At 39.4% G+C, this 14,865-nt stretch overlaps 1 non-coding gene across 1 annotated transcript; it reads left to right on the top strand.

Moving 5' to 3' along the window:
* The first annotated feature begins 11,837 nt into the window (after nucleotides 1-11,837).
* Nucleotides 11,838-11,944, top strand: LOC112745198 (small nucleolar RNA R71). Its single transcript, XR_003173138.1, has one exon. It is a non-coding gene; the product is annotated as a small nucleolar RNA R71 (small nucleolar RNA).
* Nucleotides 11,945-14,865: the final 2,921 nt, after the last annotated feature.

Below are 14,865 nucleotides of genomic sequence, written 5' to 3'. Positions count from 1 at the left end.
AGGTTTGAACATCCACTTTAAGCTTGCTCAGCTTTTGAGAAGGAAAGAACTTGGCTAAGAAAGCCATGACCAGCTTATCCCAAGAGTTCAGGCTATCTCTGGGTTGAGAGTCCAACCACACTCTAGCTCTGTCTCTTACAGCAAACGGGAAAAGCATGAGCTTGTAGACTTCAGGATCTACTCCATTAGTCTTAACAGTATCACATATCTGCAAGAATTCAATTAAGAACTGAAAAGGATCTTCAGATGGAAGTCCATGAAACTTGCAGTTCTGCTGCATCAGAGAAACTAATTGAGGTTTCAGCTCAAAGTTGTTTGCTCCAATGGCAGGAATGGAGATGCTTCTTCCATGTAAATTGGAATTTGGTGCAGTAAAGTCACCAAGCATTCTCCTTGCATTATTGTTGTTGGGTTCGGCTGCCATCTCCTTTACTTGTTCGAAATTTTTAATAAGGTTGTCTCTGGATTGTTGTAATTTAGCTTCTCTTAGTTTTCTCTTCAGATTCCTTTCAGGTTCTGGATCAGCTTCAACAAGAATGCCTTTTTCCTTGTTCCTACTCATAAGAAAGAGAAGAGAACAAGAAAAGAAGAGGAATCCTCTCTATGTCACAGTAAAGAGGTTCCTTATTGTTAGTAGAAGAAGAAAAGGAATAGGGGTGAAGAAGAATGAAGAATCCAAACACAAAGGTAAGGATAGGAGCAGTGAGATGAAGAGAAGTGTTAGTATATGAATAAATAATTAGAAGGAGATGAGGGAGAAGGATTTTCGAAAATTATTTTTGAAAAAGGGTTAGTGATTTTCGAAAATAGTTTTTGAAAAAGGTTAGTAATTTTCGAAAATTAAAATCAAAAATTAAAATAATTAGTTAATTAAAAAGAAATTTTGAAAAAGAGGGAAGATATTTTCGAAAATTAGAGACAGATAGAGAGTTAGTTAGGTAGTTTTGAAAAAGATAAGAAACAAACAAAAAGTTAGTTAGTTAGTTGAAACAAATTTAGAAAAGATAAGAAGTTAGGAAGTTAGAAAAGATATTTTGAAATCAAATTTTTGAAAAAGATAAGATAAGAAGATATTTTTGAAAAGATATGATTGAAATTAGTTTTGAAAAAGATTTGATTTTTAAAATCACAATTAATGACTTGATTCACAAGAAATCACAAGATATGATTCTAGAACTCAAAGTTTGAATCTTTCTTAACAAGCAAGTAACAAACTTGAAATTTTTGAATCAAAACATTAATTGATGATGTTATTTTCGAAAATTATGAGATAAAATTAAGAAAAGATTTTTGAAAAATATTTTTGTAGTTTTCGAAAATAACTAAGAAAAATGAAAAAGATTTGATTTTTGAAAAAGATTTTGAAAAAGATAGGATTTTTAAATTGAAAATTTGATTTGACTCATAAAAACAACTAGATTTTTTTAAAATTTTTGAAAAAGTCAAATCTAATTTTTGAAATTTGAGAGAGAAAAAGGGAAAGATATTTTTTTGATTTTTGAATTTTTATGATGAGAGAGAAAAACACTAAAAATGCTCAATGCATGGAATTTTTAGATTAAAACAATGAATGCATGCAAGAATGTTATGAATGTCAAGATGAACACCAAGAACACTTTGAATGTCAAGATGAACACCAAGAACATATTTTTGAAAAATTTTTAATGCAAAGAAAACATGCAAGACACCAAACTTAGAAATCTTTAATGCTTAGGCACTAAGAATTCAAGAATGCATATGAAAAACAAGAAAAGACACAAAACATGAACACATCAAGATCAAACAAGAAGACTTACCAAGAACAACTTGAAGATCATGAAGAACACTATGAATGCATGAATTTTTCGAAAAATGCAAGATGAATATGCAATTGACACCAAACTTTCAACTTGACTCAAGACTCAAACAAGAAACACAAAATATTTTTTTTTGATTTTTATGATTTTATGATTTTATTGTATTTTCTTTTAATTCTTTTTTCGAAAATCATTTTGAAAAAGAAAAATAGGGATTCCAAAATTTTTAATATGAATTCCAGGAATCTTATGCTCTTTAGTCTAAAGCTCCAATCAAAGGGTCAGGCATGGCTTAATAGCCAGCCAAGCTTTAGTATGTAACTCAGACATGACACTCCTGACATTTCCTACATCCAGCCAGGCTTCAACATGCTTCATGAAACACTAGAATTCATTCTTAAAAATTCTGAAGAAAAATATATTTTTGAAAACATTTTTATTTTAAAATTTTTTCGAAAACAAAGGAGAAATTTTTGAAAGATTTTTTTGAAAAATTTTTGAAAAGAAAACGAAAAGAAAGTTACCCAATCTGAGCAACAAGATAAACCGTCAGTTGTCCAAACTCGAACAATCCCCGGCAACGGCGCCAAAAACTTGGTGCACGAAATTGTGATCATCAATGATGCCATCAACATGGTACGCTCAATTGTAATCTCAACTTTTTATCACAACCTCGCACAACTAACCAGCAAGTGCACTGGGTCGTCCAAGTAATAAACCTTACGCAAGTAAGGGTTGATCCCACGGATATAGAATGGTTATGGAGTTTTCGAATATTAATAATAAAACAGGGATAGAAATACTTATGTAAATCCTTGGTGAGAATTTCACATAAATGCATGGAGATGCTTTCGTCCCTCTAAACCTCTGCTTTCCTGCTGTCTTCATCCAATCAATCTTACTCCTTTCTATGGCTGGCTTTATGTAAGGACATCACCGTTGTCAATGGCTAATTTTGATCCTCTCTGGAAAATGGTCCGATGCGCTGTCACTGCATGGCTAATCGTCTGGAGGCATCACCCTTGCCAATGGCTGCATCCTATCCTCTTGTGAAAATTGTCCAAATGCTCTGTCACAGCACGGCTAATCATCTGAGGTTCTCGATCATACTGGAATAGGATTCACCCTCCTTTTGCGTCTGTCACTACGCCCAGCACTCGCAAGTTTGAAGTTCGTCATAGTCATTCAATCACAGAGTCCTACTCGAAATACCACAGACAAGGTTTAGACTTTCCGGACTCTCATGAATGCCGCCATCAATCTAGCTTACACCACGAAGATTCTGATTAAGAGATCCAAGAGATAATCATTCAATCGAAGGTAGAACGGAAGTGGCTGTCAGGCACGCATTCATAGGGAATGATGATGATTTTCACGTTCATCACATTCAGGTTGAAGTGCGAATGAATATCTTAGAAGCGGAATAAGTTGAATTGAATAGAAAAATAGTAGTACTTTGCATTAATCTTTGAGGAACAGCAGAGCTCCAAACCTTAATCTATGGAGTGTAGAAACTCTACCATTGAAAATACATGAGTGAAAGGTCCAGGCATGGCCGAATGGCCAGCCCCTCTCATCTAAGAACTAGGCGTCCAAAGATGATCCAAAAATGTCTAATACAATAGTAAAAAGTCCTATTTATAAAAAACTAGCTACTAGGGTTTACAGAAGTAAGTAATTGATGCATAAATCCACTTTCGGGGCCCACTTGGTGTGTGCTTGGGCTGAGCTTGAATGTTACACGTGCAGAGGCTCTTTCTGGAGTTGAACGCCAGGTTGTAACGTATTTCTGGAGTTCAACTCTGGTTTGTGACTTGTTTCTGGCGTTTAACTCCAGACAGCAGCGTAGAACTGGCGCTCAACGCCGTTTTACGTCGTCTAAACTCATTCAAAGTATGGACTATTATACATTGCTGGAAAGCCCTGGATGTCTACTTTCCAACGCAATTAGAAGCGCGCCATGTTGAGTTCTGTAGCTCCAGAAAATCCACTTTGAGTGCAGGGAGGTCAGAATCCAACAGCATCAGCAGTCCTTCTTCTACCTCTGAATCTGATTTTTTCTCAAGTCCCTCAATTTCAGCCAGAAAATACCTGAAATCACAGAAAAATACACAAACTCATAGTAAAGTCCATAAATGTGAATTTAACATAAAAACTAATAAAAACAACCCTAAAAGTAACTAGATTCTACTAAAAACATACTAAAAATAATGCCAAAAAGCGTATAAATTATCCGCTCATCAAAATGCTGGAAGTAAAGAGTTGAAAATAAATGGTGGAAAGTAAATTGAAGAATTGTAAATGGGAATGGGGAAGATGCTCATAAAAGTAAATTGCAGAAATTAAAGAGAATGGGTAAGATCAGAATAGGGAATTCATTGGGTTTAGAAGATGTTGTATTCTCCAGATCAAGTTCATTTTCATCTCTTCCTCAATCAATGCGTTCATTGATCTCCTTGGCAATCTTAAGTGATCGAATTACAATTCCTTGTAATTCAATCTCTCAAATCTTGATCAATAGCCAATTCCTTGGTCAATTTCTCATGAGAAGAGATGAAGTATAGTCACTAATTATGCCACATGCATTCCCAAATCAAGTGTTGGTAGAATTATAGTCACCATATCCTTCCAACCCCAATTTGGTCCAACATGAGAAAGCATTTCTAGCATGATCTCTTCATTCCTCTTCCAAGGTTCAGAAGAGATCCAAGTATAAATAGCTTCTTTTCCAAGATAACTACCCAATTAGATGAAGATTGAAAGCTTTCTAGTAAAATCAAGAGAAAAGATAGAAAAAGAATAATGAAAACTAATATTGATCCATCAAATTACAGCAGAGCTCCCTAACCCAATGAAAGGGGTTTAGTTGTTCATAGCTCTGGAAATGGAAAAAAGAGATGGAAAATACATTATGAAAAGTAGACTAGAAGTGCAGAGAAAGTAAAATTATACAGAGAGCGGTTCTCAAATTTCTAACCCCCCAAAAGCTCTTTTCTAATTCAAAACTACCCCTATATATACTACTCTTCTGATCTTCTAGTTGGTTCTTCAAGTCTTTGATATGGGCCTTTGGATCTTGAGTTTGAAGCAGTTATCCCCTTCAGTGGGCTTAGCTTTACTTGCAAAGAGAAAGTGTGAAGTAGGCAGGATGTTTAGCTCAGGACGTTAGTGGCGTTAACGTTAAGTGAGAGTGTGGGTTCGAGAACATTAGTGACAATCACCTTTTTCACTAACGTTCCTAACCAAGGATGATCCACATTAACTTCAACGTTAGTGGCACCAGCGTGACCACTAACATTGCCTCTTGGTCCTTCGCACACGTTATTGGGACTCACCTTTTCCAAAAAAAGTTGAGAGTCCTCCCTTCCCCTACGTTAGAGTCCACGTTAACTTAGTTAACGTGGCTCTTAACGTAAGCTTGCCAATCCTTCGAGAACGTTAGTGACAGTTACCTTTGTCACTAACGTTCCAAGATGCCCCTACTCCCCACGTTAGAATCCACGTTAACTAAGTTAACGTGGCTTCTAACGTGGTGATGATAGCCATCTCCAACGTTAGTGACAAAAGTGAGTGTCACTAACGTTGGCTCATCATCCTTCTCTCCACGTTAGCTTCCACGTTAACTAAGTTAACGTGGGAGTTAACGTGGCTCATATTGGTTCATTGTGGCTCCTTCCAACGTTAGTGACAAAGGTGAGTGTCACTAACGTTGGCGATTGTTTACTTTCTCTACGTTAGCTTCCACGTTAACTAAGTTAACGTGGGAGTTAACGTAGCTCAAAGTGGCTTAGTCCAACGTTAGTGACAATGGTGAGTGTCACTAACGTTGGCCATTCTTTTGCTTCCCAACGTTAGAGTCCACGTTAACTAAGTTAACGTGGAAGCTAACGTGGCCAATATGAGCTTGGTCCAACGTTAGTGACAAAGGTGATTGTCACTAACGTTGGCTCCACTTTCTTTCTTCCACGTTAGAGTTCACGTTAACTTAGTTAACGTGACTCTTAACGTGGGCTATGATGGCTTCGAGGACGTTATTCGCAATTACTTTTCTCATTAACATTGCAAGCTAGCTCCCATTCCACGTTAGTGGTCACGTTAGTTAGACTAACGTGGCTGCTAACGTGGTTCTTTATTGCTTCCTTTGTCCTGAAATCAAGCAATAAAGTGCATCAAAGTTCTAATCCACATCATGAGACATGTATCATCTAATTTGTCATATAATTCATGCATAATTCTCATGAAATCATGTAAGGTGCACCATGTTTGCTTGAATCAAGATGTAAGTGAAATTCTACCCAAAACTTGCTTATTTCCTAAGAAAATGCATGAAACTATCCTAAAACAGTAAAGAAAAGGTCAGTGAAACTGGCCAAAATGCCCCGGCATGACAACACCAAACTTAAAGCTTGCTTGTCCCTAAGCAAGTACTGGAACAAGAGAATGATGAATGAAATGCCAAGAGAAATGAGTCATTATTGTGGAAGTTATGTCCTTGGTTTTATGGTGGTTTCATGCATAGCAATTTAGGTTCATTCCTTCACTGGCTTTCAGAACTTTATCATGTCCCTGAATACTCACTTGACTGCACCTTATGAAACTTTTATTCATTGATCCTTTTTGTCATTTCAAGGCTTATTTGTGTTCTTAGACTAGGTGCTCTGTGAGGGGGCGACTCTTTAAGATAAGCTTTCAGCCAGCACTCCCGAACCAGTTGGTTCAAGGTGCTAGGTGTTAAGACACCCCTACGGACTTACTTCTTCAAGTCTCTTTCCCCCATACATACACACCACAGGCACATGGTTTGTTATTTTCTTTTCTTGAGACCTTGGTGTCCAGCACCTCTTTGGGTTACTAAGTGTTCTGTAGCAAGGGTTATTCTTGATAGTGGACTTTCAGCTGATAATCCGGAGTTAGTTAACCCAAGTTACCAAGTGATAAGGCACCCCTAAGAGCTTATTCATCCAAGTAAATCCCTTACACAAGAGCACCACAGACATATCCCTCAAGATTCAAACCCTTGGTGCCTAGCCTTATTTCTTACTCTTTTTCTTTTATTCTTTAACTTTCATTTTTCTTTCTCTTTTTCTTATTGGGATCTTGTTATTCAACTAGTCTCATGGGATGTGTTTCAAGCATATGATTCAGGACAGATAGTTGCCTTCCCACCTTATTGGTGAACCAACTTAGCTAATCTATTACCACACCACAAAATTAGGAACTTACTCCACAATATGGATTCCACTCTGGTCTTTGATAACACACATTCTCTTTTTATTTGATTAAAAAGGGGACAAGCATACAAATAAGCAAGGTACGAATGCAGTGACATGAAGACTAGCAAGCATAGACCTAAGAAATGAAAAACTTAAAGGCATAATTCAAAATCCTAACTACCATGGAACATGTTCTATTTCATACATGATTTTCCTTATTTAAAGCTTGAAAAATTATGGATCAAAGAGGGAACTCCACCACCTTTTACTCATGGGGTTGCCCATGCTCTTCCTCTTGCTTGTCTTCTTGGTGTTTTTCTTGAGTGCTTGTACTCCCACTTCCCTTGCATTTTCCAATCAATTTCTTCCAAAAACCAGCATCTTCCATCTTCTTTTTCAGTGTTTCCTTCTGCTGTTTCACGTTCCTTTCCTCTTGTTCTGTGAAATCTTTTTGGACCTCATCATACCTAGGGATTGTAGAGTGTAGATTATGCATATGACTAGACATATAGTTCAACTTAGCTTGGGTGTTTATGTTGAACTCCTCCCTATGTAGTTGCCGTCCTTCATTAAGTACACTGAACTTATTAAATGCCTTCGTCTGAGCTAGCTGGCATTGGTTGAGTTTTTGAAGGCACTTGTCTTGACGTTCTTGCCTTTCAGACACTTGATTGATGGCTTGAGTGAGCTGGGAATAATATTCCATTTGCTGTTTCTGCCACTCCCCTTGTTGATTCATCCAATTAGAAAGGAGCTCTTCTTGACGATCCATCCTTTGGGCTTGAATATGCAGTTGTTGTTCTTGTCCCTCCATATAACTCCTTGCTAGTTTCTCAATGGCTTCATGAATGTGATTCAAGTTTATGTTGGTTGGGTCATAATATTCTCTTTGTTGGTGTTCTTCCTGATGAGACTCTTCTTGGTGCACTCCTCCTTTTGGTTTTGGCTTTCCTATGTAAGGTCTTCTTTGTTGTTGGGCTGGTGTCATATGAGTTAGACGCTGAAACGTAATTAGCCTCCCAGGATTTAACCAATCTGGGTTGCTATCCTCGAAGATAACCTTGGCCTTCATGCACAGTCTGAGGATGGTGCTGGGGTACCAAAGCCTGGCACCCGAATCAATCTTCTCAGCTGACTCTTGAATCCCCTCAGCTATAAGTTCGTGCACATTGATATCTCCACCTTGTACTAAGTAATGTACCATAGTAGCTCGAGTGACATTGACCTCGGAATTATTCACTGCTGGGAGGATAGATCTCCTCACGAGTTCAAACCATCCCTTGGCTTCAGGGCTGAGGTCTCCTCTCTTGATGAACCTGGGTCTCTTATCCGCATACCTTTCCCAGTCAGCTCCTGTAACACATATGTCATTCACAATTTGTTCGAGTTCATCATCGTCAGTGCTCTTGCTTACTCTTTCTTGATAACCAAGCTCATCAAAATGTGGTGATTTCAACTGAAGAGTTCTTGTTATAGCATTGGGGCTGAAGTCCACCTCTCTCCCTCTTACGTAACTTTTGAAGGTGGGAGCCTTGGTTTTGTCTTTTCTGACCACATTTGCATAGAACTCTTTGATGAGGTTTGCATTTATCTTCCCCTCCAGGTTCGTAAGCCTTTGCCAACCCCTTTGTTCAATCTTCTCTCGAATCTGTGGGCACTCATCCTTGTCAATTTGGAATGTTAACTCAGGCAGTATCTTCTTGAGCTTTATCCGTTCAAATTCGATTTCATGGAATGCAGTTTTGAATCTCTTCTCATCGAAAGGAATGCTCTCCACTGGTTCCTTTCTCTTTTGCCTCTTGGAGCTTGATGATGCCATGAGTTTGAGTTGATGTGTGAAGAGGGTGGAAGGTACGGAGAGATGAGGAATTCGGTTGGTTAGGACAAGGTGCGATGAAGAGATTTGGATGAGGAAGGTGTGAAGTGTGAGAAAGGGGAATTGGAATGTGAAGGGGAAGTACGGACTAGGACTCACTTATATAGGAAAGTGATGAGGGAATGAAAGGTGTGGATTGATGGGGTAATTATTTGATGGACGGTTGGGGTTTTGCATGGGGTGAGCACAAGGATCACCAACTTTATGAATTGATTGGTTCAGTTTTCAAGCTTGTTCTTCTTCCAATGTTTCATGGCATCCATTCCTAATGCATTCCCCCTTAAGACACGTGTGAATTACTCCCTTTTTGTGGTGGCCGAATCTTCCTTTCAATTGTCCATCAATTTTCCTTCGAAACAAGAAAAAGTGTAATTATTAATTGTGTGGATAGTGGCGGCAAAATAAAAAATGGAAGCAACTACCACCCTTTTTTATATTTTTTTATAGTTTTTGTTTATAACTGACTAAGTAGTATTCATGAATGCCAACCAACTAATTAACTGAATGTGTCCGTGTATGCAACATTGGTGACACCATGGGTGACACCAAACTTAGTTTGTGGCCATGTGATGTAAGATTTTTGTTCAGGGCTCTAAGAGTAACATCACAATTATGCTCTCTTAGTATGCCTTGAACACCAAACTTGTTCTTTACTATATGCTGCATAAAAGGATCATTCAATTGTATGTCAGGATTGGTTTGGAATTCATGAACCTTGCATTATTAACTCTTCTAAAAGCATGTAAAACATGGGTTTCCTCCCATGAAGCGCTTCTTTAGCGTCACTAGCTCGACGTTTTTTCCTTTGTCAGGGTGGCTGGTAGTGCATCAAATCCCCACCCCTTGCAGTAAATCTATCTCCATTAGCTTCATCAAGGATCTCCACATGTTCTAGGGAGAGAACTCTGTTGATGGTAAAAAGTTTAGGTAGCTGAGATGGGATGGTAGGGAGATCAGGGGGAATGGCTGGGAAGTAAGCTGAGATTACTTTATCCCCTGGAGAGAAGTCCTCTGTAGGGATCTTCTTGTTCCTCCACCTCCTTGGTACCTTCTTCTTTGTTCCTTTTGATGTTGCCTTGCTCTTTGTGACCTCCTCTTCCAGGGAGATTTTGTTGCTGGCCTCATATAATTCTGGTGGTTTAGGTTCCTCCTGATTTTTCTTGAGCTGTGACAGCTGCTGATTGCCTTGTTCATCAACTAAGGGGGTTCCCAGATATGCTGGTTGTACTTCAGTGCTTGTGTCTTCTATCAGTATCTCACTGTGATCTTTGCTTGGTTTTTTGTTCTCTTGATCTGTTTCTTGTGAGGGCTTGAAAACATTGAAATTGAGTTGTTCATCATGAATCCTCAAAATTAGCTCCCCTCGCTCCACATCTATAAGTGCTCTGGCTATAGCTAGAAATGGTCTTCCCAATATGATTGGGTGGAGGTGACTCTCTTCCATGTCCAAGATGACAAAGTCTATGGGCAGGAAGTATTTTCCAACCTTCACCAGCACATTTTCAACCACTCCTACTGCTTGTTTTTTAGTTTCGTCAGCCGGCCTGATAACTACATCTGTGGGAATTATCTCATTGATCTGCAGCCTCTTCACAAGGGATAAAGGCATTAAGTTGATGCTTGCTCCCAAATCGCAGAGTCCTTTATCAAAAATTGTTTCTCCTATGGCACAGGGGATGTAGAAACTTCCTGGGTCCTTCCTCTTTGTAGGCAGCTCTAGTTGAATGAGAGCACTGCACTCCTTATTCATCACTATTGTTTGTCCTCCCTTGAGTGAGTTTTTCTTGGTCAGCAGTTCCTTCATATACTTAATGTATGAGGGCATTTGTTGGAGGGCCTTGATGAATGGTATGTTTACATGGAGAGATGCAAACATGTCAAGAAATCTCGAGTATAGTCTCTTCTCTACACAGCCATTTAGTAATTGGGGAAAGGGTGCATAGAGTCTCAGCAGCTCCTTCTGTGTCAGCTCCTTCTGTGTAATTGTGGTGTCTTGATGATTCTCCCCCTACTTTCCTGCTGAAGTATCTTCTTGTTGTTCTAATGGGTTGTTCAGCTCTTCTTCAGTCTCCTTATTGCTTATAGTGACCATCTTGCAATCTTCCCATCTGACTTTCTTTGCTTCACCTCTCGAATTTTTCTCTGTGTCACTTGGGAAGCTATCAGTAGGTTTGGGAATCTGCTCGGAGAGGTATCCCACTTGAAATTCCAGCCTCTTGATGGTGTCTCCTTGATTCTTGATATTGGCTCGCACTTCTTCCTTGAACACCTTATTGTCTTGAATCTCCTTGCATATGCCCTCAAGTAGTCTCAATTCTGGAGAGTCTGTCATCAGATGTTGGTGGGTTGGGATTGGAGTGATGAAAAGGGTTGTTTTGGTTTTGGTATTGATGTGGAGAGGTGTTGTTAGGGTAGTGTTGATATGATCTCTGTGTGGAATGTTGGTGAGCTGCATGGTTGTTGGGGTTGTGACGTCTCTGATCTTGGCTTTGATCTTGTTGATTTCCCCACCCAAAGTTTGGGTGATTCCTCCAACCAGGGTTGTAGGTCTTGGAGTATGGATCATGGGTCTGCCTGGTTGAGTTTCCAATGTAGTTGGCTTGTTCTTGCTCATCCTCTGCCTCTGCATTCACTCCTTCTTGGGTTGCTGATGAGGTGGTGATTGCTGCTACTTGGTTCCTCTCCATCTTCTTGGTTAGGTCAGCTAATTGCTTGGTAATGAGCTTGTTTTGGGCCAGTAGTGCATCTACATTGTTTAGCTCCATCACTCCTATAGTGTTGCCTCTTTCGGAAGCATAGAAGTAGTCATTCTCAGCTACAGTCTCAATGACATCTATGGCTTCTTCAATGGTCTTCTTCTTGTTCAGAGATCCCCCGGATGAATAGTCTATTGCCTTCTTTGATTCATAAGAAAGGCCTTCATAGAAAATGTGTAGCTGCACCCATTCATTGAACATATCTGGTGGACACCTTCTTGTCAGGTCCTTAAACCTCTCCCATGCTTCATATAAAGTCTCACCATCTTGTTGTCTAAAGGTTTGCACCTCAGCTCTCAGCCTGTTGATCCGTTGAGGAGGAAAAAATCTTGCCAAGAACTTGTTCACCACCTCTTCCTAGGTTGCTAAACTCTCCTTTTGAAAGGACTCTAGCCATTTAGATGCCTTGTCCTTGAGTGAGAAGGGAAATAAGAGTAGTCTATAGGTGTCCGGATGAACACCATTACACTTCACAGCATCACATATCCTTAGGAAGGTGGTTAGATGTTGATTGGGTTCTTCTTGGACGCCTCCTCCGAATGAACAATTGTTCTGAACAAGGGTGATGAGTTGTGGCTTTAGTTCAAAGTTGTTGCATGTATGGTTGGCCTTTGAATGCTACTTCCACAATTTCCTGGGTTTGGATTGATGTACGAACCCAGAACCCTTATCTCTTGCCCAGCCTGATGTGCTGGACCTTCTCGGCCATGGTTTTGAGCCTCTTCTTCATGATGGTTCTCCATATTCTCGTCCATATCTGGTTCAAAGTACTCCTCCTCTTCCTCAGCACCAACTACTCTCTTTCCTCTTGCTTCCCTCCTTAATCTAAGGAAGGTCCTCTCAGGTTCAGAATCAAAGGAAGTTGAAGCCCCGCTTCTTCTCCCTGTCATACAACCAACAAGGCACAAGCAAGGAAATAGATGCAGAAAATAATTTCTACAGAAATGCTATTAGTGTGAGTGATGCAATATATCAAACAGTTAGTGGGTTAGTGGACTGAATTGTAAACAACTAAGAAAATGGGTAGGGGGAAGGGAAGAAAATAACTGAACAGAAAGTAAATTACTCAAATGAACTTTAAATCAAACAAAAGAGAAAAAATTCTCAATCTAGTTATCCTCCAATTTAATCATTGTTGATACAAAATCAATCCCCGGCAACGGCGCCATAAACTTGATGCACGAAAACTTGTCTCTCAATAATTTTCCTTCGGCAAGTATACCGAATTGTCGTCAAGTAAAAACTCATAAAAGTAAATTGCAGAAATTAAAGAGAATGGGTAAGATCAGAATGGGGAATTCATTGGGTTTAGGAGATGTTGTATTCTCCGGATCAAATTCATTTTCATCTCTTCCTCAATCATTGCGTTCATTGATCTCCTTGGCAATCTTAAGTGATCGAATTACAATTCCTTGTAATTCAATCTCTCAAATCTTGATCAATAGCCAATTCCTTGGTCAATTGCTCATGAGAAGAGATGAAGTATGGTCACTAATTATGCCACATGCATTCCCAAATCAAGTGTTGGTAGAATTATAGTCACCATATCCTTCCAACCCCAATTTGGTCCAACATGAGAAAGCATTTCTAGCATGATCTCTTCATTCCTCTTCCAAGGTTCAGAAGAGATCCAAGTATGAATAGCTTCTTTTCCAAGATAACTACCCAATTGGATGAAGATTGAAAGCTTTCTAGTAAAATCAAGAGAAAAGATAGAAGAAGAATAATGAAAACTAATATTGATCCATCAAATTATAACAGAGCTCCCTAACCCAATGAAAGGGGTTTAGTTGTTCATAGCTCTGGAAATGGAAAACAGAGATGGAAAATACATTATGAAAAGTAGACTAGAAGTGCAGAGAAAGTAAAATTATACAGAGAGTGGTTCTCAAATTTCTAACCCACCAAAAGCTCTTTTCTAATTCAAAACTACCCCTATATATACTACTCTTCTGATCTTCTAGTTGGTTCTTCAAGTCTTGGATATGGGCCTTTGGATCTTGAGTTTGAAGCAGTTATCCTCTTCAGTGGGCTTAGCTTTACTTGCAGAGAGAAAGTGTGAAGTAGGCAAGGTGTTTAGCTCAGGATGTTAGTGGCGTTAACGTTAAGTGAGAGTGCGGGTTCGAGAACGTTAGTGATAATCACCTTTTTCACTAATGTTCCTAACCAAGGATGATCCACGTTAACTTCAACGTTAGTGGCACCAGCGTGACCACTATTGTTGCCTCTTGGTCCTTCGCACACGTTATTGGGACTCACCTTTTCCAATAACTTTGAGAGTCCTCCCTTCCCCTACGTTAGAGTCCACGTTAACTTAGTTAACGTGGCTCTTAACGTAAGCTTGCCAATCCTTCGAGAACGTTAGTGACACTTACCTTTGTCACTAACGTTCCAAGATGCCCCTACTCCCCACGTTAGAATCCACGATAACTAAGTTAACGTGGCTTCTAACGTGGTGATGATAGCCATCTCCAACGTTAGTGACAAAGGTGAGTGTCACTAACGTTGGCTCATCATCCTTCCCTCCACGTTAGCTTCCATGTTAACTAAGTTAACGTGGGAGTTAACGTGGCTCATATTGATTCATTGTGGCTCCTTCCAACGTTAGTGACAAAGGTGAGTGTCACTAACGTTGGCGATTGTTTGCTTTCTCTACGTTAGCTTCCACGTTAACTAAGTTAACGTAGCTCAAAGTGGCTTAGTCCAACGTTAGTGACAATGGTGAGTGTCACTAATGTTGGCCATTCTTTTGCTTCCCAACGTTAGAGTCCACGTTAACTAAGTTAACGTGGAAGCTAACGTGGCCAATATGAGCTTGGTCCAACGTTAGTGACAAAGGTGAGTGTCACTAACGTTGGCTCCACTTTCTTTCTTCCATGTTAGAGTTCACGTTTACTTAGTTAACGTGACTCTTAACGTCGGCTATGATGGCTTCGAGGACGTTATTGGCGATTACTTTTCTCATTAACGTTGCAAGCTAGCTCCCATTCCACGTTAGTGGTCACATTAGTTAGACTAACGTGGCTGCTAACGTGGTTCTTTGTTGCTTCCTTTGTCTTGAAATCAAGCAATAAAGTGCATCAAAGTTCTAATCCACATCATGAGACATGCATCATCTAATTTGTCATATAATTCATGCATAATTCTCATGAAATCATGTAAAGTGCACCATGTTTGCTTGAATCAAGATGTAAGTGAAATTCTACCCAAAACATGTTTATTTC

This window comes from Arachis hypogaea, chromosome 14 (assembly GCF_003086295.3).
Source record: "Arachis hypogaea cultivar Tifrunner chromosome 14, arahy.Tifrunner.gnm2.J5K5, whole genome shotgun sequence".
In the NCBI taxonomy this organism is placed as follows: Eukaryota; Viridiplantae; Streptophyta; class Magnoliopsida; order Fabales; family Fabaceae; genus Arachis; species Arachis hypogaea.
The sequence above is the reverse complement of the archived record's forward strand: the minus strand, read 5'-3'. Positions and strand labels throughout refer to the sequence as shown.